Here is a 26,728-nt window from a genome sequence, read left to right as displayed (position 1 = left end):
ATTATTTTATTTTACAAGTAATAATTAACTCTCTTTTTGGTCCAGTTTCTCCATTTATCTTTTATCTGATGATCTGTCTCTTGCTAAAAAGGAGCATCACTGAGTTCCTGACAGTGATGCATCGGGGGAGAACCTTCAGGAGAGCAACCCAAGAAGATGATGGAGATGGGGAGGTAATGAAACTCACAGGACACCTGCTTGCATTTCCAAACATGAAATTTTGAGATTCTGAGAAAATGTTTTGTCTTCCAGGTTTTCAGATTTCACAGATGGAGCATGAAAAGCAGACCTTGGAAAATTAACCAAAGCTCTAATTTTCTACAAAAAAGACTGCTTCGGTGGGAATATTTTCATCAAGCTGTTAAAAGTATAAAATCCCCTGCTGATTGAGTATAGTGCTCTGCTCTAAATTGTAAAAATGAGCATGGAATCTAAGACATTTGCATTTATATTAAAGATACAAGTCAGGTTCCAGCAGAAGTTTGTCTTTAAGCAGTATGTCATTCCCTTAAACTCCACTGAAAGCTCTTCCTCCCAGGCAATGCTGCGGAGCTCTGCTTCCAGCTCTTAATTTTCCTTTTGGGTAATCTCTCAGGTAATGAGAAGCTATTTGCACTTCATTACCAAGATACTACTGTCAATATTAAAATGTAATTGATCCTCAAATTCACCATTTATATCTGCTATGAAGTAAACTGTGCATTATCTTTTTGTAACACTTGCTTCAACTAAGGAGTGTTTTGCATGATGCTCTTTATATTTTCTCATGCTAATTATATTCTTGCAATTCCCTTTGTAATATAAAATAACTAATTATCAATCATGACCATCCTGCTCTCGGTTTAGATGGGGTGTTTCATGCCTCCATTTATTAACCCTGTGGTCAAACCACAAACAAAAACCATGACTCGTTTCTCTTAGTTACTGTTGCTTTGGAAACTAGTTACATGTCTTGATTCGTAAACGACTATTCTTTCGAAAAAGAGAGTTAAAAAAATCTAGGTTTCTGTCTTTCTCTATTACAATTAATATGCTTTGTCTAAATGCTCTGCTTCAAATTGGTGGGCTACAGCTTCTGAGCTTTCTGAGTCAACCTTCTGAAAGCTAATTAACTCATAATTCAATTTAGAGCAGGCATTTATCAGCAGAAACTTACAATCAGAAAGGAAGGATGGTGCAGCAACTAATGAAATCTTGTTCCCAGGTCTTTACCAGCCTCCCTCAGTGACCTTAACAAATCTCTGTGCAAATGGTGTTATTCTCTTTTCCTGTGTCTGGTTTATCTAGAGGGGAAGTATTTTGAGCAAGGACTATTGATGTATGTGAGAATGACTTCAAATTGCTGATGTCCTGACAATATTCTTCAAAGGTGCTTCTTGTTGCCTTTGAATCAGAAATGGGTCTCCAAAGTTTTTCCCAGCATAACCAGAGTGGAAGGGTCCACCTTTACTTGAGCTATTGCAAGTAAGAAGGTAGAAAGCATAGAAAAATATTTCAGACTCCATGATAATACAGTCCCCACTAAAAAATCTTAATGCAATATATTTATGATTATTTAATTGTAGATTTAAATGGTGTTTTCATTTTTTTCTTTTAAGGTGTATCTTTCTAATTCATGAGAGTGAGAAGGAACTTACATGGATATCAATTAGGTCCACGCAATTCTTAAAAATAGGTGTAGCGAAAGAGAATATGTAGAACAGGTATACATCCATCCCATGACTTGTCCTTTGAATACACTGTCAGAAACACATCTTTATCTAGCATCCAGTAATTGCCTCATTAACTCTAAAAAACTGTTAGGGTGCTTTGTCTTCTGCAGCATACTCAGAAATACTGAGTTATTTTTACATTGAAAGGCAGCAGGGAGTCTGATTTTAGTACTAGCTGTTCACCACGATGTTCAGATTTCTGGCATTAACCTGAAGAATGCTGTTTTATTGGAATTTTTGTCAGGGTTTTAAATGCTTTTGGAAGTTACTAAGCCCACAGCTCTGGAGACTGTGATCCTGTCTTTATCTGTTGGGTGGGTACAACACTGGCAGTGACTGCTCAGGCTGCCCTTTATTGTTCCTTTACCGTTTTCTTCAGGGAGGTGTAGAAGGTCCACCATTAAAGAGGAGAGATGCAGCCTCCATTAATTTATACTGAAGAGCAGTAACAATTCTGCAGTACTTCTAAATGCTAAAACCCACTATTGGAGTGGCAGTCAAATCACCATGTTTATTTTAATCTCAGCCTTGACTGGTACCAGTTAAGCTGGTAACAGAGTCCACTAAAATAAGAGATTTTCTTCCTACTCTTTCTGTAGTCAGTAGACAGAGGTCAGTTCTGCCAGAGGAAAATTCAGAGCAGGACCCTCAAGTGGGGTGCTGCAAATCTCTCCACTCCCCATCAAATTGCAAAAGGTTGCAGCTCATCCCACCAGTCTCCCTACAAGCCCTGGAAGTGCATTTCTTTTGGACATGCGCCTAAACTACCTGAAAGGAGGTTGTAGTGAGGTCGGTGTTTGTCTCTTCTCCCAAGTAACAAGTGATAGGACAAGGGCAAATGTCAAGTTCCTCCAGGGAAAGTTTAGATCGGATATTAGGATAAATTTATTAATGGAAAGGGTTGTTGGGCATTGGAACAGGCTGCCCAGGGAAGTGGTGGAGTCACCATCCCTGGAGGTGTTTAAAAGATATGCAGATGAGGTTCTTAGGGACATAGTTTTGTGGGACTTGACAGTGTTAGGTTCATGGTTGGACTCTGTGATCTTAAAGGCCTTTTCCGACCAAAATTATCCTCTGAGTCTATGATTCTAAACCCCCGAGGCTCCAGTTCTCTTCCCAGGAAATGTGTACAAGAGAAAAGTTATATGGATAATGCTGGTCTTGAGAATGTACTGGTCTGTCTCCAGCTCCCGAAACACCTCAACAGAGGAACACCTTGGTACTTTTTTAATATTCTGGAGCCGAGTATTTGCATTTCTCTGAGTATTGGCAGGACAATGATACTAATGAATAGTACATCCTTATGGGATTAGTATATTTTCATTTTACCCCACTATTCTGGATCTATAATACAAGGAAAGTTACATTTAAAGCAAACAAAAGCACTCATTTAAAAAATGCTGAGTAAACACTAATGTAAATATTTAATAATAGCTTGCTGACAAAATTTAAATAAAACCATCAACTGATCCCGAGCTTATATCTTAAAGTCATTTAGCTAATAAGCCATAGACACTAACAGTTACCTAGTCCATATGATTAGGGATGCAGAATTTGCACACAATATCTACAAACAGGTTGCATTAATGAGCGACGGGATATTAATGATGGACTGGGGAAGAGCGAACACATTTCTGTTTAATCCCTTCCTTGAGGTCCCCCAGAAGGGAGCAGAAAGGGACTGGAACTGGGGTTTCCACTGAGGTTTCTACCTTCTTTGTGAGTACTAATCCCAAATTTATGCAAGATAGAGGTTGGTCCTCACAGATTGCTCTCCCTTGTATGGAAATGTTAATGCCCCCTTTACAGTCATCTTCTCTCTCAGTGGTAAACATGGCTTATTTATCATGGCTTGTCTAAACTACTAGCAAATCTTTACTGTAGCGAGAGGTAAAATACCTTTCTACCCTGGTAATTTGTAGAAATCATCCTGAAGCCTTTTTATATAGGGCACCTTACATTTGCTGCAAATGTGTACAAACACGGAATTAGAGCTACATGTCATTACGAGCTCTCTCTTGGTACTAGAGTGTTTGAGAACCAGTTTGGGATGGCTAATTCCCAAACCTTGTCTTTAAACAGTACAGTGATACTACCAGATTTGCATTCACATGCTCATTCCCTAGCCGCTCTCTGCCTGTCACACTTCTTTAATAGTTAGCCTCAACTTTTGTAAGGACCCCTTTAAATTTACTACTACAAGATACATGCCACCAAGATTATGGATCAAGCTTCTAAAAGTCTGGCTGTTAGATATCAGCGTCATATAAGCATCAGGCACTGAAGATGACATCTTAAAGTTGTAACATCCCTAATTACTGTTTCTTTCTCAAATAGTAATTCTTAATTTCTGCTTAGGATCTATATACCCACATTTCACAGAAAATATTTTGATAGTTTTTGAACTGCAAACTCCTCAGGTCTTCGTACGAAAATACATTACAGGATGAAACTAGATGTTCTTGTGAAAGCCAAAATCTGCAGTGTTTTAAAGATTTCCTTCCCTAAAAATATGCTTTTTGATCTATTGTGAATCAGATACCTCTGAGTCTATCCTCTCCCCACTTACTGCATTAATTAAAAATAAAAATAAAATAAAAATATGCATTCCAAATTTATTAGAGGCTTCTTCAACAGCACAACAGAGTAGACAGTATTAAGTTATTATTTTATAAGCATTAGCTACAGAAATTTTGAAATTAAGAAAAAAAATTACCTTCATCTTAACATCCCCAGCAAAGGTAATGAACAGCATCCTAGGGATAAGAATATATCGACCTCATCCATATTTAAGGCCCCTTCTCCCATCAATCAACTTGGCAGAATGATCAAAGTTTTCTTCTGTATAAATAATCTCTTTTTATTCCTCTTCCAAAGACTAGCACTTACTGTTCTGGGCCTAAATTCTGACTTCCTCAGAGGAAAGGTCATTATAAAGTGTTTGGAAAGTATTTAGCACCTTATGCTTTTGCTACAAATTAAAAACGTGCCTGAATACACCTAATCAGGTGAAACATGCTGTTATACACAAGATGGGTTTGCATGCTGATGATGAGGGAGCTGTAACATGTTGAATGTCTGACAAAAGAAAAAAAACAAAAAGGATTGCCCTAGAATAATTTTCATCAAATGACATGAAATGAAGTATGTGCCTCAGATTTTCTCTTATGGCTTGTGTTTGACCAGAAGTTACTGGGTAGCAAAAGATGCTGAGTATCACAGAATCTTAAGGGAAAAGTCCAAATGCTGAGAAAAAGAAAGAGAGAAGCCATCAGTAGCGTGTTCTGGAGCCTGTAGAAAATGCAGTCAGAGCTTTTCTTTTTTTTTTTTTTTTTTTTTTTTTTTTTTTATTGTGGATAAAAAGGTCTTTGAGAAATGTCTACTCTGGTTATATTTTGCCTCTTAACGATGTACCAGGACTACTTGATTGTGCCAGCTGCCTAAAAACGACAGCCTAAATATCACAGTGCCCTCCCTAAAACAAAAGGCCTAACAGTTTTAGAAAATGTTGACTTTTCACGTATCTTTTCATTATGTCTAGCTAGAGGTGGAAAAAAAGAAAAAAAGCCATATCCATGGAAAGAGCTGTGATCTCTGTTAAGATCAAGAAATTGCATAGTTACTTATTTAATGCCTGAAGTCACAATGTCACAAGATGATTATCAGAACCATAGACAAGACATCATATATCGCTTTCTTGGAAAGCTTTCTGAAACAGCTTCATGCTTTTTGAATGCTAAATGAAGATATAAAAAAAATTTGCAAATAAATAAAAACATTATTAATTTACATATCTTATGGAACGTATTTTTTTGTTTCCAAGTAGTAGGTAGTGAGGTTCAACTCCCAGTGAGTGGAGACCAAGATAACAGACAGGACTGAGACCAGAACCTCAGGTTCCAACGTGTTTCTAATGACAACAGTATACTTTGCTAACATTTGATGGCTTGCTTTTTTACTGTAACTCCTACTTCAGGCTTTACCTCCTGGAACATATTTGTGTCTACTAGCTTGCAACAATATTGCTTCAAATTAGAAGGTGCTGCTTTAACCTAAAATCTGTGTTCGAAGAGTTTTGTTTATGGTGATGTATTTTCTTCAGGTTTAATTGTACCACATTTAGTTTGGTGTTTTGAAACATGATTCACATCACCTTTGTACAGTTAATCTAAGACAGTTTGATAGTTCATCAGCAATTAGAAAACAGAAGGCCATAGGCCTATATTAAAGAAGTGAGTGATGCAAGTATGAAGCAAAGTCACCATAGCAACTCGGCTCTTGCACAGGATGCTGAATTTAACCTTGGGGAGCTCTTAAAACTCTTCATTCCTGAAATAGCTAAACACTCTGTGGTAATGGGGATGTGCCTTCAGTGCTATAGCAGTAGATTTGTCTTAGAAATGCACAAACGCTATGGCCCGATATAACTTCTAACTAGGAAACCAATGGTGTATGAGCATTCAAACTGACGTGCCTCATGGAAATCATGACTTGCTGTGATAAATGTGCAAGGTTGCTTGCTCTTTTTTGGAAGTGGGAGGGAGCTATCTGTAGAGCTTGTTGAAGTAAGACAGAAGCATCTTAGGAGGAAAATATTTCCAGGAATTACTGTTAGAGTTTTATTCCATTTTCTCGCTAGTCTACACACACCCTTCTATCTGCACAGTTACTGTGAGCTTTTTCAGGAAAAGGAAGAAAAACACAATATGCTTTTGTGTTTGTCTTGCAGGTTTGAATTTTCCAGCTCCTAGCAAAGTAGCCATGTGGATGATATTAATTAGAAATGTGAATCTATATGCCCTCAAGTCAGATAGAAGTCACGTGAATTAGCCTCACTAGAGGGTCATGCTGCTAGTAAAAATGGCTCTAGGCAGCCATTTTTTGCTAAAACAAACATTTCAATAACCTTTGGAGGGGAAACAGGAGTTTTAGAGATGTGAGATCATAACATCAAAATTAATTCTTAGAAGAAACAAATAGTGGTAGGTTTGAATACTGTGTGGTTACTACCTCCTCTCAGTGGTCAGGCTAATGCTTCACCATTTCCCTATTTATTTTAAGATTGACTGGTATGATAAAATACCTAGGATAAGAGGCCAGATTCACTAGAGGACTTGCTACCTAACTACTTTTCAGGGTGCCTAAATCACATGCCATTAAGGGTTTCAGAAAACCCTCCTTAGCTACATAAAGTATCTACCACCCCTCGTCACCTCACTTTCCAGTAATAACATGTCCCAGGTTCTTTTCTGCAGACATAATTGAAATTCTGCCATTTGGTGTCTGCCTCTTCTGTATGCCCTTGCAAGACCTGCAAATGAGGCCTTCCCATCTGTGTCTCACCTGTGGGACAAAAATGCTTGTGTCTCTCTTCTGGGGAGAATCACTCATTTGGGACAAGGAAATGTGAAGGTCTGTCAATAAAAGAGACATTTATAGGTACTTAAATTCCAAGGGAAGATTTAACAGAAAAGCCCCATTTAGCCTTCTAAGGAAATTGTTAGACAGGTTTACCGATAAATGAGAAAACAATGGTGTTCATAACATACAAGAGAAAAATAAGAGACACTATTACAGCGTTATATCATAGCTGACATGGTGTGGAATTCAACAGTATAACTAAGAGAAATATATAGAGGCAGTTGTGTTAAATGCTGTTTTTTCCACAGCCTGCTATTGCACTCCTGTTCAGGAACATGTACTTGTATCACATTTTAGTAGCCTGTCTGAACAGATAATTTAAAACTCTCCATCATATTTAAGTGGGTTTCACAGAATTTCACAACTAGAAACTGGTGTGAAAGTGGAAAAATGCTGAAAAACAGTCTGGTAAATAAAAGAGCAAAAAGCAGCATGAATACTTTTAAAATTTCTGCAAAGTATCAGAATCAGGTGACAAGACTAGCTGGAAGTATTTTGGCCAGTCCATCAGTTTCCAAGTCAGTAATCTGTAAAAGCTGTGGGTTCATTTAAGAGTCAGGTCCTGTGCCTGGTGAAATTGGAAGCCAGAGGTTTCCCATTGGCTTCAGCAGGGAAGAAAGGCAAACCTCTTTTAGGAGGGATAAAGGGTAAAAATTTCCAGCTTCAGGACAGATACATTTTGGCCCAGCTGTTCAGTACGGTACAATCCTGTTATTTGCTGTGCTGCTCCAGTGACAAACTTCTCAGTGGATGTCTGTGATTAGAGACTGTCTTGTAATGGGGCCAGAGACGCCCATCTGCCAGTCTGACCGCCCTGCTGGGACACGGGCTTCTTGACTAATCCAAAAACCTTAGGCACAGTGGAAAGACTGTTGAGGCATATCCAGTCCCTGACTGTGACTCATGCTATTCATGTTACTCATCCATGTGGGCACTAATGAAGTGACTGTGAGGTTCTGGGAACACAGGGGACGGAGTCCAGGTCACAAGCGATGCTTGCCAATACTCCCATTTGACTGCAGAGGCCTACCTTGGGTCATATGAGTCATGAATTTGAATGTGGATCTTTACTAATAGTGTTGGGTTTGGGCTTCAACTTCCTTAAAAATAACATGCTGCTTTTTTTTTTTTTTTTTTTTTTTTTAAAGGTGGAACGGTGGGAAGAGGCTGTAACGGGGAAACCGACTGATACCAGTGCTCAAACTTTGGGAGAAAGACTTTGATCTAGGGTTAAAAAGATGTGCACTCAGTCTCCAGAGGAGTCAATTACGGAGTTTCAAATGCTGTTTGAAATGTTAGGTGTCATTCACAGTATTGCAGAGACTGGTAAAATGTCTAATCTAATCCCCAGACTGACCTTCAACTTTTTTCAATAGAACGACTGCAGATCAGACCATGACTTCAGACTATTTAGAATTAGTATTCTAAAAAGTTAAATCTGCTTGCAAAGCACTGTCTGAATTCAAGCAAGGAGGTATAAAATAAATAACATTGTCTCATAAATTTGTAGAATAACAGAATGACGAAGTCTGGAAGAGATCTCAAGATGTCTCTAGTCCAAGGCCCCTGCTCAAGCAGGGCCAGCTACAGCAGGTTGCTCAGGGTTATGTCCATTCAGGTTTCGAGTGTCACCACGATGGAGAGTCCACAACCTTTCTGGGAAACTTGTTATAGTGTTTGGCCACCCTCACAGGGGGAAAAGAAGGGAAAAAAAATATTCTCTTGTGTTTACATGTAATTGTGTAATTTTGGTTTGTGTCCATTGCTCTCAGCCTGTCATTGGATACCACTGAGAAAAATCTGGCTCCGTCTCTTCCATTGCATAGCTTTTCTGGAAAGGTGGATGTTGAGAAAAGGGGTCACAGACTACAATGCTAACAAAAATCTCATTTCCCTGGATAACAGCGGGTCATTACCACAGCCATTGTGATGGTTTACCTACACCCAAGTAAAATAAGGGCTGAACCCCCTACTCGCTCGTTATTATTGAGTGACTGCCAAAAGTAATTTTCAGTGATTCATGTTAAGCTGGAGGGGCACCTCATATGAAGTCTTTTTTATTCTAAGTATTTTGATTAATAATTTAACAGTGAAATTCAACTAATATGTTTAGAAAATCTACACACAATATGAAGGGAAGAATTTGTTCCTACTTTGGTGACAAGATCAGAACTGGAAATGAAATGAGTCTGAAAAATCAGACATCATCTGAAATTAAAAGTGAAGAAATTCAACAAAGAGAAATGCAAACAGACAAATGTAACAGAAGTGACTTTACAAAGAAAAAGATCTGGGGGTTGTAGTGAATCACAAACTGGCTATGAGTAACAACATGGTATTTAAAAAAAAAGATGTCTTGGTCAAAGATGCTTTCATAGGAATATTGTATGCAACCCTTGGGAAGTTATTATTCTGCTCTACTTGGGAACCAACTTCATCTCAGACCACTGTGTCTACTTTTAAACACCACATTTTAAAAAATATGATGACTTGGAGAAAATCCAGAGGAGGGTGCAAAGAATGCCAGCAGGTTTAGAAAACATAATCCATAAAGAAGGGGAACTCCATTCCTTTAGGCTAGAAAAGGGAAGATTAAAAGGTAACAGGGTAAGTCTTCTAGTATCCTTATAAAAAGAATAGTGGTTTGTTTTTTGTTTTGTGTTTTTTTAAGACCAGTGAGGAAGGACAAGAAGAAATTATGGCAACTAAATATTGTCTGATCTAAATTGCTCTATTAATCCAATATTTTAAGAGGAATATTTTGGCTGTTGAAGTACTGGTGTAGCTCTCAATAGTATGTCTGAATGTCTTTAATGAACATCTTTAAGGCCAGTTCATACCAACACCTGTTGGGGACAGCGCAGGGGTGGAGCAGTGCAGCCTCCTATTGTCCTTCTCAAATCTGTGTCTCTGTGGTTTTAGGACAATGAGTCTCAAAGTGAATTAAACGCGTGCTTTTTCATAGAGTAGACAAATCTAAATCCTGATCCCCATGGGTGTCCTTGGAGAGGAAGAGGTTCATGTTAACCAGTCTCTAGATGGGATAATGATCTATAAGCAGGAACAAAAGAAATATTTCCTGGTGTGTAATTGTGGTTTATAAGATCTACTAATGCTGTGCTGAAGGCAGTCCTAGAGGGCTCCTGAGGCAGAGGAGGTTTCTGCCAGCAAACCAAAAGCTTGGGATGATCTCCATCCTCTGATGTAATCCTCTCTCTCTGTCTCTTCTTAAATAATTCTTGCTAGAGATGTCTTCTCCCTGGGCACTCAAAAATCCCTCTTTTGGAATATGAGAGCATGCCAAGCCCCAGATATTTTTTCCCAAGTGTCTGGAAAAAAATAACCTAAGTTCATCCTACACAGTCCGCAGCTCATCAGGTAGTGTAAATCAGCACATTGCCATCGGCTAGAATGTGCACTTTGTGGAAGACGAATGGTGTAAAAGTTCTGTAGGTAAATTAAAGGTATCAAAGCAGTGGTCTGAATCTAGCAACATTTCTTAGACAGAAATAAACCTGCAATGTAAAGAAGAAGCTATTAACCTGGTGCATCCAGTTTTCAGTAAAACTTAATTATATAGCAAAGCTCATAACGAAGGCAGTGGCTGCTGTTGCTCTTCCACGCAAAATGATGTTGCATTCTCCAGTCAGCCTCGTACATGCAAACAGAACCAAACCTGCTGGTTTTTGGCAGCCAGAAGATCTGAAATGAACTTTGCCTAAGCCGGAAAGGCACAGGCACTCCCAGTGTTCCTTAGTTAAAACCTTGCTCCCTTTCCAATCGAATGGGCCACACTCGGAGCAGGAAGAGCCTTCTTCTTAGTGGAGCTGTCACCGGTTTCAGTCAGTGTGAACTGGCCAGTCACTCTTGCAGATGCCGCGTGGTTCCCGACTAGAACTAACATCATCTAGGAATGGAATGGATTTTTTTATTTTATTATATAATTGCCAGTGGTCTAATAAATAATGCATACAGATCCCCTAAAATATTTTTATTGCTAAATCCTAAAACAGAGTTGTTCACTGTTGTTAAATGCTACAGATTTTGTCCATAAAAGAAACCATGGCCAAATACTTTTCCCCATAGCATGGTCATTTCAGGGCAATGTACAGAAATTTATTTATTTACCTGTACAGTCTAGCTTTTTCAACATCTCTCTAAATAATTTCACAATAAAGTTTGTGGGACAGATTAATTCCTGAGGAAACCCAACAGAAGTCAGAATCAACAGAATTGACTGTGCATCTTTTCACCAGAGATGAATTTGTCATCCACTTTACAATTGAAACGTTTGATCCAAAAGCAAGATATCAGATGGTGAAAAGAAAAACTTATGGTAAGACAAAAGATACCTATGTTAAAAATGCTAGTGTTCCTCAAACTCAGTTCACTCCAATAATTACACAGTCATTAAAGCAACAGTCTAAAGGGAAAAATACTTTTCATGGAAGAGTTCATGTGAACGGTTATTTAATCTACTTTTTAGTATATCTGGATAAAGGGCTTTTTGCTGAATTTAGGACAATCTATTATCAGACCTTTGCAGTCATTCTACTTAATTACTTTTTTGCCAGGATGATTTTCACTCCTAGATCTCTATGTAAGGGTAGTTTAGAGGATGAAATTTTATTCTTACAGCTGTAGAAGAGTCATTCTCATCATTCTGCAAGTGGTTTCACAGTGTATTCTTCTCACATTATCCAGCACTAAATAGACAACTATTAATTTCCAGGTAACCTCTTCAGTACTGTCTGAGGGCTGCTGCCACAATCACATTTAAGCATCCAAATTCTGTCTCACTGCCAGTGTGAGCACCTCATTTCCAAACAGATCATCAACACTCTTGCTCTGCTACTGCTCTTCCAAAATAACATGTTCCTTTCACCCACCTTCCCTGCTGAGCACCCTAACAACCAAGTTATAGACACATTTTTGCACTTTCATTGTCTCAGGAGCCCAATGAATATTCATTCCTTGCAAAGTGGAACAGTCTGAACAGAAATAATGGGACGCTTCACCCTTGTGCCTTAAAATAGCCGACTTTTAGTAATCAGCATATTCACCTCGAGGTGGGAGATGTTGAGTCAGATTCCTTCAGTCAGCAAAAGGAATTTAACCCAAGCCTCCTGCAGTCTTGCTGGGACAAGTAGGTTTGGTATGAGCTTGTTCCTTGTGTCTTTCTGGTTACCTTAGCTTGTGTCTACATATAACTGTTGATTCCTTCAGTAATATCAGTCGTTTATGAAAAATTAGTATCGTTGCCTCTGTGATGCTCAGCTGGGCTTCCTGTCAGTGGAAGTGGGTGCACAGAGCTGAGCCCCCAGCTGTGCCTGAGCAGGAGACGGGTCCGTGCTCAGGCCCAGGAACACAGAAGTGGTCACTCTTTGCCTGGTCTGGATGCTGGCATTAGGTAACCCAAGATGCTGGAGACTCTGGGAGATGCTTCTCTTTCCTCATGCTGTGTGGAAGGCAAAGCTTCATACGCTTTTAAACTGGAGAAACACATTACTTTTTGGAAAGCGGCCTATCTTGCAATGTTGCCACAACTGTTTTCATTTACAATATCTTCAAGTAGTTTAGACAGGAATGTTTATTTATTCCTCTTGCTTTCAACAACTCTCCTTGTTTGGTTGGTTGTGTTTATAACACTATATATACATGTGGTGGGAGAAGGGGTTCAGTTTTTGCACTGGTTTTGTTCAAAACCTTTTGATGTCTTGCAGACTGCTGATTCAAAGTTCTGGATCCTGTACTGTGATGGGGCACCTGAAAGGCTGTTCCACTACCAGCATCTATGCAGGTTTGCTCTGATTCACAAGTGTTAGCAAACTTGTCCTCACTGCATTCCTGTAGAAGTGGTTTGTGCTAATATCCCATTATCAGAAACATCTGCTGCTTTTAGATAGCCAGCTTGGAATTCATGTTTCAGAGCACTTAACCTTTTTATAAAGCTTTATGCGGTGTGAACCAGTTCCAGCTGGAGTTGGGAGTACTCACTACACCTGCAAATCCATCCCCAGCTGTTTCATATTAGATACCCAGAAATTGAGTGATGCATAACTTGTGGCCACTTTTTGAAAACTGTGGGGTTTGGTGACTTCTTGGCATCACGCAGGACTTGAGGAGAAATGCAGGGACACAGTCCCAGCTCTCCACAGCAGCACTCAGTTTTGGAATAAAAGAGGAAGGTGTTTGGGGGGCAATATTTTCTTCTGGCACACAGCCTTCATTTGACATAGGACAACACTGACTGTATGCACCGAGTGTGTCAGAATTCTGGTGGAATAAATAAAAGACTCACTCCAAAGCTTACTTCATGCTTAATAAAGAGAGTAAGTAGATGTTGTTAGACAGTAGGGACAGATAAGAGCTGTGACTGTCCCCACCTGCCGTAGTGGTCTCATGGTAACCTGAGGCTAAACTTAATGGTGCCAGGGTGGCTTGTCCAGGAGCAGGCCCTGTGTGTGCACACACATCCACACGTGTGCACATGAGTTGAAGGAAATGTCTGGAAAGTACCCATAAGTGTGACCCAGAGGAGCAAAGTGTGAGACTTTCTGAGACACAGAGCCAGGAAAACCTCCACATTTGCTTATTCTGTGTCTAGCAAACCAACATTCTCTTTTTTTTCTCTTCTTTTTTTCTTTTGTTAAATGAAATTGCAAAGCAAATTTCCCTTTTTTATCTTCTTTTTTCTTTTGTTAAATAAGATTGGTTTGCGACCAAAGTGGAGTCCAGAGAAGCCTCATGTCCTTGTTTCTAGCACAAGTAAACCAGCAATACAGAGTGAGATGATGTTGGTACAGCAGCTAAATGAAAATGCACAGATATTTTTCCAAAAGTGATGACTTCTGATGACTATGCTAGATTATGCAGAGAGAAGTCATGATACAATGCAGTATGCACAAAAACAGTAACTCATTTGCCACTTCCATGACTTTTTATAGAAAAGAAGTGCAGAGCAAACATGATTAGGAATAGCATTTCTTATAATCTGTGGCCCACCAGATAATCTTGTAGTAATTTATTGGGGACGTTTGTATAGCATTCATAGATAATTTTGTGTTGCTTCTTTTGACATATAGATGAATGGGTTACCTCATGTCTGAGGACTATCTAGTTGGCATCTTTCACAATACAACTTTAAAGAGGGAGGCCAGGCTTCTGCTGCAGCAATATCAGCTACAATTTGTGCCTGGCAAAGAACAAGGGTCAAATCTCTTTAGAAGAGGCAATTTGTTCTTCATCCTGATTTGACTCAGCCAAATAAAACAAGAAATGTAGTTAAACCTGTAATAATAAAAGAAGAGCAAAAATCAGACATGCAATACTTGATGTTATTATAGACTGGCTAAAACACAGCCAGTACGCTACACTACAACCAATACATTTCTTGATAACTTCTACTCAAAGCTTGATTTTTAATGATACTAAAATGAAGGCTTGAGAAATCAGGAAGTAAGAATTACAGTTGGGAAATCAGGAAAAAGAAAAAGGAGCAAATATGTCATTTAAACAAACAACAAAAAGGTCACTAATGCAAATAATTGTAAATATAGGACTGTAAAATAGGAAAAAGGAATGTGGTGTTCACTATCAGACCGTGTGCATTGCCTTGTTTTGCCATAGGATGTTACATACAGACTAGAAAGAGATGGGGCAGCACATCCAGTAGCAAAATGCATCCTTTAGAACCTGTACATAGTGCAGAGAACATCCTTAGACTAATAACACCAGCAAAAAGTACCTAAGATGACATGTGATCCTTCACGAGTAGCTTTTATTTACCCACAGAGAAGAGATGACTTGCTTCTGGTTTTTTCAGTGTCGACTTGTGTTGGTGAAGAAGCAGCAGACAATGAATCTGCTACAAAAGCTAAAATGAGCAGGAGAACGTCTAGGACACTTTTTTGTTTGTTTGCTCCATATGGAAACTGCCTTGCTTGGAGCTCCATAGAAGATGGGAGATGAGTATTTGATTAAAAGAAAGATGTCTAATGCTAGGTTAGCAGGAATATTAATCAGGTAGAAGATAAATCTTACTTTTACTTTGCCTTTTATATAGTAAATAAATTCTTTTCTTAAATAATTTTCCATGGATAATCCCCAACAGACATTGGTGAAGTGATTTGAAGAAAAGCAGAGCAGGACTGAGCTTTCATCTTCCTTCTGGGAGTTCACAAGCAGTACTCATGAGAGATATGGACAAACTGGCAGGGCAAGAGATCCTAAGAAACCTAAGCATAAAAGGATATGAAAGGTATGGCAGGAGAGAGAGAATTTTTAAGTGGAATGCAAAACTATGCAGAAATCCTGTGGGTTAAATTCTCTCAAAGCTGAAAATTGCTCATCCCTTTCAAATGCAAATCATGCAAAGATGTCTGGTATCTAAAAAGGTAAGAGTGCTCACTTACTAATGACACATAATATCAAACATATTTTAATTTAGGCTATCTGGAGTGTGCTAGTCAGGAAATTGATCTAGGCAGTAGCAAAAGTCATTAGAGATATTTACAGAGATTTCAAAAATAGGCTATACATTTTTTTACCAGAAGTCTGTATCTGAGAAGGTGGTAGCTAGAATTAGCTTCAATTTCCTTGGTGACAGTAATGGCTGAATGAAAATTTTGCTGTAGTGTGGTGAAGCTGGTGCTATGGAATCGTCTCTCCAAAATGGTATTCCTTTTAACACAGTACTCAAGAGACTTTAAATTTTAAATGAAGTTCCAATATGAGGCACTGCAATTTCTTGTGCTGAAATGTTAAGCAAGGGGTTTGAAGGGTTTTTCTGCATGTAAAATGATTGATTTACACGTGAAGAGAAGAGGGACAATTGGGGTAATGGACTAATTAAAAGAACATTTATAAAAAGTGAAAGTTTAAAAATTCTGTGACTGACTTGTTTTGGCACATTCTCCACTGAATCGTGAGTTTCATTCTCTCTGTCTAGAAAATTAATAAACACCTCAAGTTTCTGTTGGGATACATTCAGCAGGGTGTTGAAATAGCTGGTCTCCAGAATTGTTTGCAATTGTAAAAATGTTCAAGTGAGCTCCTAATAGCCAGAAGTAAATATATCTTGCTTCCTTCATGAAGTTGTATTATTGTTCCCTGCAGTATTTCATGCACATCAGGAGATTCTTTTATTACAGGGTCTCTGCTCCACAGCAGTCAAAAATAACTGGAAAGAAGTGAGTTTGAAGGCTGCGCTGTGCAAACACGTCCCTGCCATGGCACGGCTGCACTGCTTCCACCGAGCTGGCCCACCACCTCCACAATCAGCTGTCACCTGCAGTATAGGTGTCCTCAACTCTGGTGGAACTAATGCTGGTGAACAGGTATGTATATGTCAGGCTTTTCCATGGTCTTTCTTCTAACAGATTTCATTTCTGCATGTCAAAGGTGCTCCAAGTTGAAAAAATTTCACTGATTTAAAAAAACTGTTGGCAGTTGTGGGAGATCAGTGTTAAGACCGCAAATATGTGGATCTTGTCCTCTGTAATGGATCTGACCTCTTAAAATTGTCTTCTACATTTGTTAGAACAAGAACATTCATAACAGATTTTGGTAATGACACAAAGGTACCTGCTGCTGCATCCATTCTCCAGGGGACCACTGGCTGGAGGGAGGGGTGGGGAACAAGACACTTTATGGGGAGCATCAATGTGCTGCCCAGCACCATTTCTCTCTGGCTGCCTCTTCCCTGTGGACCACAAATCCTCCAGCTCAGCAGTTTTAAAGTCTGATTTGAAGCCTGCTGAAGTCAGAGATAGTAAGTTCACTTTGAGAGGCTGAATGATATCTTTTAGCATGCCAGTAATATTTTTGGTGCACTTAAAATTATCAGGTATTTTGCTATGATAAATTGAGGCCACACAGAGGTTTCGGAGGCACGTCATCAGCTTTTTAACCTCTAACCAAGATAAATTAATTGTTAATAACACTATGACAAATTTCTTTCCTTTTGTGCTTTTTGGTGTGCTCCTGATAATGATGTACTATGCAGCAAGTCAATGTCATTCACTGCAAGTGTGTAGGATTTTGATATTGAGAGGCTATGAACCGTTTGCCTCCTCAGTGAAACTGAGTCATGGAAGGAAAGGTTCCTTACAATATTTCCATGTCATTCCTTATTTAACTCAATTCCATATTTCATTTTTTAACAAAAAGATCTTCAAAATCTTTCAGTAAAGGTGATCTCCATTTGTTTATGGAAAGGTGTAGAATACCAGCAGACTGTGACTAATGCCAAGAGAAGCTCATTTTTGTATTGTGTTTAAAGAGGATTATACAGTACAATTCTTTGATTTTAGCAATCAGAAAATTTTAAAAGGAGCCGTCTGGTCATGGCAGCTCTGTGTCTCTCTGGAGTTATGACACTCGACAGTAAGAAAGACAGGCGTTTCTATGGTAATTAAGCATTTTTCAAGGTTTCAGGTTTTTTTCAGATTTATTCAGTTATTAATAATTTTCCTAAAAGAGTTTGGAAAAATACTGGTACATTAAAATATCACTTGTTCCTCATAAATGAGCTATTTAGAATTCAATCCTTGTCTTTTAAAAGTCTGTGGCAAATCTCCCACTGACTTTAATGGAAACATGACTCGGCCTTAAATATTTGGCAATTTCTGTGTTATTTCCTTCAACTATACATTTTTTAATCAGAAATATTGAAAATGCCGTGATTTCTGACACACTAATTCCACCAGGGCTTTCGCAGGAGTGTTGTTTCTGGCAGCACAGTTCAGCTAACTCGAGAAACCCCAAGGCTCATTTAATGTCCTGCTGGTGCAATATTGTCCTTTGTGGTACCACAGCAGCCATGCATGGCTGTTCTCAGCACACCATATCTGAGAGGCTGTGGAACCATAAGTTCTCCTAGTGATCATAAGAAAGGAAAAAGAAGAGATTATAGGCACAAAGATGCTCTAGTCTAACATCTTTTACCAGCAACATTCCCCTCTGAGTTGCCTCTGCCCTGGGGTGCCATCCCCCAGTGATTCAATGGCTGGATGTAATGGAGCGGTCCCTCTGCAAGGAGATCCTGGAGGCAGCACCCAGACAAGCTGAAGGCAACGTCACCCATCACTGCAGCACCCAAAACTAAGGCCCCCTGCTCCTGGAGGACACCCAGAGCCTGGCTGGACACCTCCAGACACCTCAGGACAGGAATCATGGTAGCAAGGCACATCATAGAATCATAGAATGTCCTGAGTTGGAAGGGACCCACAAGGATCGCCAAGTCCAACTCCTGTTCCTGCATAGGACAATGCCGCAGTTCACAGAATCACAGAATCGACTGGGTTGGAAAAGACCTCAGAGATCATCGAGTCCAACCTTTGGTCCAACTCCAGTCCATTTACTAGATCATGGCACTAAGCGCCATGTCCAATCTCAGTTTAAAAACCTCCAGGAACGGCGAGTCCACCACCTCCCTGGGCAGGCCATTCCAATGCCTGACCACTCTCTCTGTAAAGAATTTCTTTCTAATATCCAGCCTAAATTTCCCCTGGCAGAGTTTAAGCCCATGCCCCCTTGTTCTATTGCTAACTGCCTGGGAGAAGAGACCAACACCCACCTGGCTATAACTTCCCTTCAGGTAGTTATAGAGAGTGATGAGGTCACCTCTAAGCCTCCTCTTCTCCAGACTAAACAACCCCAGCTCCCTCAGCCTCTCCCTATAGGTCATGTGCTCAAGTTCCTTCACCAGTCGTGTTGCTCTTCTCTGGATCCGCTCCAGCACTTCAATGTCTTTCCTGAACTGAGGGGCCCAGAACTGAACACAATACTCCAGGTGTGGCCTCACCAATGCAGAGTACAGGGGAAGGATCACTTCCCTTGTCCTGCTGACCACGCTATTTTTGATACAGGACAGGATACCATTGGCCTTCTGAGGGCATTGTCCAGTCTCTTCAGACACATGGTGTGAACTGTGGGGTGAGGAAATGCCTGCCTCTCGTTTTGGCTGTCCCCCCTTTTCAGATACTCGGAGTGGCTCAGTCCTTCAAAAAGGCAAACCAGGCTGTCTTCCATCTCTTTGATAATAGCTGAGTGGTTAAAAGCAGGCGGAGAGATGAAAAATGTGGAGCTGTGTTTTTAGCCTCCTCTTTGCTTGGCAACTGCCCTAATGGCGAAGGTATTGTATAAACAGTCATCAGTTACTGCTGCCGCTACCATTAATGGCAGTTACTGTTGCCATTTCATTAAATTCAGTGTGTGTGCAATATGTGCAGATCAGGCCTCCAGATGGGTCTCCTAAAAGTCACGCCTATTTTCTGAGTCCCGAGGAATCTTAGATGGGAGATGGGCTCATGTCAGATATTCAGGTCAAGCAAGAAAGTAACATCTCTGGCCATTTGTGACAGCACAGCATTTGGCACCCAAATAAGTTTTCTGGACAAGTTTTAGGTACAGACAGACTCTCAGGCATCAGAAGAGGGTAGGGGGGAAAGGTATTTTTCTTTTTGAATCACTGTGTTGGACTTTCACATCTTCTGCTTGGACAGTGCTTTAGATTCCTAAATGGGATTTTTCAGAACTTGTCCTTAAGGAATTGTGAGACAGATTGTCATCCCAGTTCTGCCAGATACATAGTGTCTATTTCTTGTGTACAGTACTGGAATCTTTGTGAAATTTCTGCAATAAAGTGAGACAAATATAGACAAAGGTTTCAGTCTTATTTTACCTAATTGAAAATTCCACCTTTAATAAAGAGATCAAAGAAAGAAAACAGGTGATTTGGTGCAAGATCACTCCTTGTGTTGAAAGAAACCTCTTCTTTTTTTCTGTGTTAGAATCACAAGATCTGGAGCTCATTGTCCTTGAAGAGACTTCAGCCCAACAAAATCCTTCCAGCCTACCTTATATAACCAAGGACAAAAATGATTCCTTGACACAATATTCATTCTAGTTCTGTATTTTCAGCTCCTTGATTTTTAAGACAGGGCTCCTGCAGTATTTCCCTCCTTTTTGCTGAGATAACTTGTACAGGTAAGTATCAGCATAGGACTTCTTATCTTCTTGTCTCTTCTCCCAGACTAATATTTTACACTACTTTGATGCAGTGTGCCTTGTAGTATATGTCCTCATTAGCTTACTCAAGAGTTAAGGATCTACATCTTTAATTGCCTACAACTTGAAGGTAATTAATTATAGCTTTCAAGATTCAGTCTCCCAAATGATCACTCTCAGTTCAGCTTATAACAGGAAAAGCCTAAGTGTTTTTCATTGAAGTGCTGCAAGGAAAAGCTGGCTTCAGAGGTCAAACAAGGAGGTGGCCTCAATATATTGGTGAGTTTGTGCTCAGCATTTTGGATTGTCCCCTCAGCTGATTGGTGAAAAGCATGGTAACCCAGCGTTTCTATGGAGAATGTGCTAAGTCGGCAGAACACCATCTCAGAGATAAGAGCATTTAATTGGGCAGTCCATGAGTACATGTCAGTGATGCAGACTGCCTGGCTCACAGCTCAGCAAGTTCTTGCGTTTTCCTTTTTTGGTCTCAATGGTTTCCATCCTTTTCTTGGGAAGTGTGGCTATTGAAAGTGTAGTCTGTAATGGTCTTATAAGAGCTGTTGTTCACATACTTTAGGTAGGCTGAACCCATTATGAGAAATGCAGCACAATGTAGCCAACAATGCCAGGTCAACAGTCCCTGTTGTCTCATTCATCTTGCACTGCATTTTCAGGGAACTCATTGATCTCTGGTTAGATGTAGCTCCACAAGACATGCTTAAAACGAAACAAGTAATAAGAAAAATGCCTCAAAAGGCTACTTTGCATTCTTGCGGGTTATCTTACCCTGAAAATATTTCATGTGGTTGATAAGCAGTCACAAAAGTTTACTTGTGGTCTTCTGAGCTAGCCACACTTGAAAAGTGGCCAGACATTAGCAATATCATTGACCAGTTCAGTTAAAATAAGTCAGTCTTGGCCAAGGACATTCACTGAAAATCTTCACTGCAAGCAGTTAAGGTTTGCAAGAACGGAGCAATGGATGTAGTATGTGATGGTGAACAAAAGGTCTAGGACAAAATGTCTGGTTACGTGCCAGCTTCTAATTGATGGCATCCTCTGAGAAGTTTTAGAAAAATAAATTGTAATTCTCAAAGTAGGTTCCCAAATTGTACTGAGGATGTGATCAGATGGTTTGTGAATGAGAACAATTTGCCAAAACCCTGAACTGGCAGTAATATTTTTTCAAGATTTCAGTTTCTTGACCAGGTATGGCTTGGAACTTTGACAAATCCTCCTCCTTCATAAATCATGCAAAAGATACACACTCAAATTCAGAGTTCCTGAGTCCTAAAAGGACTCATCTGGTTAGATGTATATCTTTACAGAAAGGCTTTGCCACAGTGACCATGGATTAACATTACTTGGCAGGTTGTAACAAAGCATTTTGAGAGCATTCCTGAAAGCAAACAAAGCTCAGTGAGCAGAAGGAACCCATTGACCCTTAAGCATGTAGGCTCAGTTTTCCCAGCCCAATAAATATCTTGAGAATTCTTGGACTCATTTGAGCCCTGCAGCTTGAGATTTGACCTTGGTCAGCTTCTGATCAAGGACTGATTTTTCGTTTACACAATAGTTCAGTAACTTTCACTCAAGGTCTTAGACATTTACAGATACTGTCCTGTTTTGTACTGCGGCTGTTCACTCACCATTCATGTGGTGTTCAGGGACCCCTTCTCAAATAAGTAATTTCTTATCAATGGGCAAAGCTTGAGATGAGCCAAAAGAGGCTTGTAGGAATTGCCTTAGGATGAATGACAACAACCCTAATGTCACCATTAAGCAGAACTAAGTGTCCAATGACTCCCTTAAGTACCAGTCGCAACTACAAGTACTGGACGGGGTGTGTCATAGAGATCAGACTAAACCCCACACAACATACGTGTTCACAGGAACCTTTTTTAAATGAAAACTTACATATGAGATTCATCACATGGGTAGCTGTAGATATCTCCATGTTCAATGCATGGAGCAGGTTGCTGAGGACAAACTGGTTATTTTTAGAAGATTCATTGTGGTCTTGTGACAATGGCTGTTGTTTAATGTTGACATCAGAAAATTACATGATCATTGTTATAATTGAATTTAGCAGGACTCTGCCAAATCTGCTACTCTTGTTACTCTGGGAGCTGCTAACTTTCCAGCGTGCTGTAACTGTGTTCATGGGTGTCTGGCTTACAATTTAGGAGGAGTATCTAAGGAGGAGATAAAATGTCTATCAAACTTCCTAACAAAGTATTATGTGATTTCTTTGCTTCCTGAGGTATTTTGTTAAGGACTAAGTAATATTTTGGGCTTCTGAGCTGATGGCAGAAAGCCATTCAGTTCCTTTCCTGGCTAATCTTTTCAGTTCTGATGCTCACCCAAAACCCTAAAATTTTATTTTTTCACTTGCTTTAGTTAGATGCAGCATTAAATATAGATGATTCTGGGGTTGTTACCTTATAAGCAGGAACAATGGACACTGAAGCCCTGGTTTTTACTAATTTATTTAATGGATAATGTAACACTTTATCAGAGCTTCCACTATTGCCGCATTCTAATACCATGTAATGGGTTTATTGTATTAAATAAAAATGCCTTCTACAGGGCTGCTTGATATAGTGTGTCTTAATTTAGGGGCTCCTTCTTGGAAGAGGGAAGAATGGTTGCAAACAGTGGATGAGAGGGTCTATAATTTATTTATCTATTTAATAAGAAAACAAGATGTTTCCACATATCCATAACAGAGAAGGAAGACTCCACTTAATAAATTAACTAACTCTATTTACACTTCATTCAAATAAGATATACTGAATATGCTGGTGGTGTTGCACAATGTTTAGCTTCAGTAGTCTGAACTTTGTGTAGACTTCGTGTGGAGCTCTGGCATTTCCTTTCTTATGATTTTTAATAGCTTCCAGTTCATGCAAGCTGGAGAATTTAAAAACCCACCACCACCCTACTGACCGAGAGGGAGCAACCAGAAGTCACTGTGTGCGGCAGCTCAGCACTCAAGCCCAAGGGAAAAGGAGCAGCACCAGGCAAACTTCGGGCTTCCAACTCTCCCAGACAATTTCCTGACCAGAAAGACTTGGACAAATATAGATTATTAATAATAATATGTCAATTATTGAATATACTCTTTTCTCAATGAAAGGCCTAGCATGTGCTAAAGCAACAGCTCCTCAGCACTCACTGATTTAGGCTATTTAAAACTCAGTGTTTCTGAATAATTATTACAGTCAGTGCATCAGATATCCTTTATGTTGTTGCTAAATTTCTTTTATTTTGTGAAAAATCAGCTGCATAACACATTGCCTCTGAAGTGTAGGAACATCAGACTATATGAAAAAATGAGTAGAATAGTTTCTCCTTAGCCAAAAAACTCAGGCTTAAATCATGTCACACCATGTAATGACAGGTAAAAATGTTTCTGTATCAGAATTATTGATCTTTGTGGCCGATGGTATTTTATATTCACTATCTGACTTCTGGAAGGAATAATTGCAAGAAAAGGTAGACAGACTCACACTTAATCTTGTTCCCAACCCAAGTTTGAGAGCTGAATTGAAAATTATAGACAGGCATGAGTGCTTTTCTCTTTAAAAATCTCTAAATATTTTTGATTATTTTTACCAACAGAAACACTCCGAATTTCATCTCACAAATTGAGAACTGTGACCTTGAGTTGTATCTACACTTGAGCTGACTATGAGTTATTACAATTCCTGAAAGGCTAAAGCCTAATGGCATGATTTATTTCTAATAGCAACACCATCATCATATGTCACCTCAATACTCCTATATAGACATTAAGAATTAGTAAACAATGGACCAAAGTAACCATACAACAATTCAGTATTATGAGAGAAAGAGCTTCCTAGGTTTGTGACTGGCAAGGAAGTGTCAGAAATCCCCAGCTATGTTTCAGGCAACAGGACTGCTGGAGAATAGGTCTAGGAAGTAAAAATATGTTGTACTCTTGTTGTTGGCTCAACTGTCAGCTAAATTGAAACACAGATACAGAGAAACAGAGATAGATAGAAGGTGGCTAAAACAAAATAGATCAAGTGAAATTCATGCAGAGGAAGACAGGCTAGTCCTAGGGATGTTCTGCAGGATGGGAGAAGAAGTAAGGAAACTGGTATCAGAGTTAAAACGGAAGGTCTTATGATCGGAGAAAAGGACAAATAAATCCAGGCTGAAGAGCAAAGGAGAGAGGATCAGGAGGAGAGCAGATGAGAAATCATCGAAAATAATGTCTGAGAAATTATGGAGAAATGAAGTGATGAGAAACAGAAGGAGGAAGAGGAAATCTGAAGCTGAAGTAGAGAAAAGAGTAAGAGAACAATGGCCAGTGCAGGCCAAGTGTGCAAACAAGAACATTGAACTGGGGCTACTTTTTTTCAGGGCATCTTCTCTTAACTCTATAGCAGGGGTGTCAGACTCATTTTTGCCGGGGGCCCTATCAGCCTTGGGGTTGCCTTCAAAGGGCCAAATGTAATTTTAGGACTGTAAAAATGTAACCACTCCTACATTTATGCTGTCCTAAAATTACATTTGATCCTTTGAAGGCAACCCCGAGGCTGATGGGACCCCCAGTGAAAATGAGTCTGACACCTCTGCTCTGTAGGGTTGCTTTGTGAAGAGTTTCCTCTTTTATGGAAGAGAACATCCAGTGCTTAGCTTGTCACACTCTCTTTTTTCTCCTTCTGTTACTTCCAGAGGTATTATATTTGTCCCCTGGAAATCGTCCTTCTCCGGTTAGATATTATGCAACACACTTTTCTTAGTGCCTGATAAAGAGCTGAAACAAGCTGTTTCAGACTAAGGTATTTTTAGTACCTCACCAGTCACTACTGTAATAGGCTTTTATGGCTCAGCATGAATTCCCTGCAGGTAGATACTGAAAGCCTAATCCAAAATTGCATAAAGACAACTAAAAGAAGTAACATAATATTTGCAAGCAGATCTACAATTCTTTTGTCCTGCAGGAATGCGATCAGAGGCCTAAGCTAAAAATACATTTGTTGATTATGCTTATCTTAGCCCTTTGAGAGGAAAAAGAAAGAAACAAAAGTATAAAAATAGATATAAAAGAGATAAAACAAGAAATAAGGGGGATTAGAGCTCTCGTTACCTAGTATAAATTACAGAAGGATATTGGGTGCTGCTGAATGTATCCTCATTGCTAGATAGTTTATTAATGATGGTTTCTTTTCAGGCAGCAAATCTAATTATCTTCTAATCTGAAGCTTCAGTCTCATTTTTTGCCTTGGACCACATTTGGGCAGTTGATAACATCAGGAAAAAATGCACCTTAAATCTTGAAATGTCCAGGTGCAGCTAATCTAATTCAAACAGGACCTAGATGACTAGCCACATTGTCATCTCCTTTTCATTCAAAACCCAGTTTCTTTAATTGAAACTTTCAGAGGCTGCTACCAGCTGTGTGATAACTCTTCCAGAACATATAAGGTTCCTAACTGACAAAACCGGTCAACCCAACTTTGTAACTCATCAGACCGTGGCACGTCCGCTGGCAGGAGAGCATGGGCAGTTGTGGATCCCTGATCCAGACTCGTTTCACACCCATTGCCCACGTTTACTTTCAGTGGGAGATTCTTGGCCACTGAACAGCTGGTGGGATCTGGCACAGTGATGCTCTCTGCAACTAATCAAAGCTCATTCTCCACTTAAGTGTACACATGGTAAGTCTATCACTCAGCCTTAATGTTTATGTTACAAGGGGTGATCAGAATCTTCCTTATGAAAAGAATTTCCATTGAGAAATACCAGTTTGCTGGAAAAGAGTTTCTCAAGCCAGCTCTTCTGTTAGTTCAACCTTCCTTTGACTGTCTTCAAAGTCTTCTCTCTGTGCTTGTTTCTGTTGAGTTGGAGGTGGGCTGGGCTTTCAAAGCCCCCAGCCAGTGGTTGCAGGGGTAGCTGGTATCTGACCACTACATAAAACAAGTCTCCACCAGAGCCCAGGCTCCTGGGCTGTCAGCTGGCTGCCTCCGCAGCTCTCATCTCAAATAGTGGCTTTCCTGATGGCAGCAGCCTCTTGGTCACCAGGAGAGTAGATTGTTAGCTAGCTGGGTATGTGCTGCCCAGGCTGTCCATACCAGCCCAGGGAAGTAGAGAGCGGTGATCCCTCAGGCAGTCTCTTCTCCTGGCAGCCTGCAGGCTTCAGGGTTTCTCCCTCATGCTCTCTGGCTGTCTTGCTGCGGAGCAGCTTTTAGCTCTGCGGGAGCTCGCCAGCACAGCAGGCAGCCAGAAGAACTGGACAGCCCAGGAAACAAGCCGAAAAAATGTCTCCATCCTTCCAAAATGGAATCTTTACAGGCTTTTCCCTCCCACAAAAATGTTCTGATTGTTAGACTTTGTGTCCCAGGCCAGCACAACTTTTATTTCAAAACTAAAGCAAGTTGAAATAAAGGACAATCCTCTGCCTAGCCCTGGTTTTATTCCCCTTTTTGGGCCATACCTTGGTACACACCAGGCTACTCTGACCTGGGAGCCTGAAGCATTAGGCTCTCTTGGAAACAAATTTTCATCCCTGTACGAAAAACCAGCCCACAGAGAGTTAAAATGACCTCTGT

The 26,728-nt window shown here is 39.8% G+C and overlaps 1 long non-coding RNA gene across 7 annotated transcripts in view; it reads left to right on the top strand.

Moving 5' to 3' along the window:
• LOC139826921 (uncharacterized) overlaps positions 1 to 24,578 on the top strand; it is a 48,100-nt gene extending 23,522 nt beyond the window's left edge. For 4 of the 7 annotated variants that reach the window (XR_011737032.1, XR_011737036.1, XR_011737033.1 and 1 more), the window contains 5 exons: positions 46 to 173; positions 253 to 338; positions 8,282 to 9,740; positions 12,857 to 16,471; positions 23,041 to 24,578. This is a non-coding gene — a long non-coding RNA (uncharacterized lncRNA). The remainder of the gene's footprint in view (positions 1 to 45; positions 174 to 252; positions 339 to 8,281; positions 9,741 to 12,856; positions 16,472 to 23,040) is intronic. The other 3 variants (XR_011737037.1, XR_011737034.1, XR_011737035.1) reach the window with 3 other exon arrangements.
• Positions 24,579 to 26,728: the final 2,150 nt, after the last annotated feature.

This window comes from Patagioenas fasciata, chromosome 1 (assembly GCF_037038585.1).
Source record: "Patagioenas fasciata isolate bPatFas1 chromosome 1, bPatFas1.hap1, whole genome shotgun sequence".
NCBI lineage: Eukaryota > Metazoa > Chordata > Aves > Columbiformes > Columbidae > Patagioenas > Patagioenas fasciata.
This window is presented reverse-complemented; position numbering and strand designations above follow the sequence as displayed.